The sequence below is a fragment of the Bos indicus x Bos taurus genome, chromosome X (genome assembly GCF_003369695.1).
Source record: "Bos indicus x Bos taurus breed Angus x Brahman F1 hybrid chromosome X, Bos_hybrid_MaternalHap_v2.0, whole genome shotgun sequence".
Classification (NCBI taxonomy): Eukaryota; Metazoa; Chordata; class Mammalia; order Artiodactyla; family Bovidae; genus Bos; species Bos indicus x Bos taurus.
This window is the reverse complement of record NC_040105.1, coordinates 110,217,094-110,219,369: the sequence shown is the minus strand read 5'-3', so window position 1 is coordinate 110,219,369 and position 2,276 is coordinate 110,217,094. Positions and strand designations below refer to the sequence as shown.

General features: G+C 42.8%; 1 long non-coding RNA gene across 1 annotated transcript; it reads left to right on the top strand.

Annotated features, from left to right (window-relative positions):
- Positions 1-389: 389 nt before the first annotated feature.
- Positions 390-1,379, top strand: LOC113887610. Its single transcript, XR_003509769.1, has 2 exons — positions 390-612; positions 1,321-1,379. It is a non-coding gene; the product is annotated as an uncharacterized LOC113887610 (long non-coding RNA).
- The last annotated feature ends 897 nt before the right edge of the window (positions 1,380-2,276 follow it).

The window sequence follows — 2,276 nt, the reverse complement described above, 5'->3', positions numbered from 1 at the left end:
GAGGTTCAGAAAAAGAATGAGACTGGCACTTTACAGGAACAGATCACCTTTAATGAGGCAAGAAGGGGCAGCAGTCACATTAGCGAGCTGCTGCGCTTTTCCAAGAAAATAGTAAGTATATATAGGCATGTATGTGGAAAGTTACTGTCTTAAGGGGGCTTGTTCTTCTCCAAGGTTGTTCGGAGTAGTTATCTCTTAAATGGCTTGGGCAAGGAATTTTGGAGATAGACCAGAGGCTGGACCAGCTGGGAGCTGGGCGTAATAAACCTTAATGTCCATTTTTTCCTTCGGGTGAGAGAGTTCTTTGTTTTGCATAGAATGGTGGGGAGGACCTGGAGGAGAGTTTTAACTCCAGGCTATTTTGAGCCATGTAACTTTCCTTCAAAGGGAAAAAGGAAGTTTGCCCCATCCACTCATGTTATGGGCTTCCAAGTTACCTAATTTTCCTGCAACTGTCTTAGGCTGTCGATCTGTAAGCAAGTCTCCTTGTAGATCTGTATAACCACTGTTTCCTCCAGGACCTGTGGTGGAAAAATCTAGTACTGGCCAGCCTATGGGACTGTAATGAGAAGAGAGGGGACCCGGAATTAGCTGTCCAGACCTGCCAGATGAGTAAGTGCAACCTTATGTTATGTGGGGCCACAAATGCTGGGAGGAGGGTAGCACCCATTCCATCAGCTGTAAGATTATTTAACATGGTGTTTAAATGTCTTCCCTGAGTCTCTAAAGTAGGAACTTCCAACAATGTCAGGATCACTCCCTGAGCGCTGCTCAGACACTATGTTTATAATGGACATCTTTAATTAGTCAGTGGCATCTTTTTCCAGTCCACCGTGAGTGCCATTATTACAGACACTGAATTTATTAGAAGGTCACATTTCCCAAAAGCCTGATATTGCCATTTTCACATCAGAGTTCTGATCTGTCTTTTTATCCTTTTGGAAATCACTTGTAATACCAGACAGAAGCAAGCTGGACTGGATGGGACTGTGAAAAACAAACTTCAGGAATCCAGAGACTGTGGAGTGCTGTTTTTTTGGGTTTTGTTTTGTTTTGTTTTTTTCAGGTAGGGGAACAAGGATTTGAATGTAATTTAAAGCCAGCTCTATTTAGGAAAGCGGAGCAAGATGAGGCCTGTACACCAAGTTAGTGGCAGAGAATGATAGTCTGCCAGTCTGTCCCCTCTATAAGTGGGTGGGCATTTACTTTGCAGGGGTCCTGGAGGTGTAGTCTCCATATTATTCAAATAATATGCTGGTCAATACTTCATTAAATATTTACCCTTCCACAGTTCGTCTTTTTTTTTTTTTTGCTTTGCAGATGTTGCTGAGACAATACATCGTGTTTCATTAAAAATAAATTTTAGTATCTGAGTATGACTCTTTCTTACTGTCATCTTTGAGCCTCAATTTCCACATTTGCAAAATGGGAATCACACCTTGCTCTCAGGTGCCGGGAGCCAGAACGGGAGTTCCCACCCATGACAAAGGTCATGCGGAGAGGCCTGATATGCAAAGGCCAGTCAGGACTCGAGGGCCCACTCCCCCAGACCTGCCTGAGCATCTACCCCAAAACCAGAATCTGTTCGTTTTACTATTTCACGACTTTCACCAACTCTTCTGACATTAACGGGGGGCTATCCCCGACCACCTTTCTCTGAAGAAAATCAACTTAGAGCTCTAGTTAATAAGTCTCCTGGGCATAATAGGAGTGTTTCCATTCAAACCCCTCTGATGACTTTCTAGCTTGCCTGACAGGTTTGTTCGGACTTCTGCAGCTATGCATGTGATTGTTCACAGCCTCCCAACCAGAGAGGCACAGGAAGCTTACGATATTCTAATGCAGAGCTCCTCAGAGAGTTAAAATTGTTAGAATAGAACTAGTAGAGGATTTCTTTGTTGAGCTAATGCTTGCTGCCAAGTTTCCATATCCCTTACCTACTGTGTCCCTGGGAGTGTATTGATTAATATAGTTGGTGTATAGAAATGTAAGTAGTAGCTTTAAGGTTTGTAACCTTGGACCCTTGAGTTAATTCTTTTCTTGTTATAGCCCACCATACTTTTTCCCTATAGGAATGCAACTTTATCTAATGCTTTCGGAGGGTGGTGCCTGACTTTAGAATAGTCACCTTTAGAGAAAAATAAGTTTTCTGAAGAAAGGGTCATAAAATGTTAACAGGCCTCCTGGCCAGAAGATGATGTAAATCACCTAAAGCTTTTGTATATGATAAGTTTGCAGAAAGAAAGCCTGGCTTCGATAAGGATCAAGGACTGCTG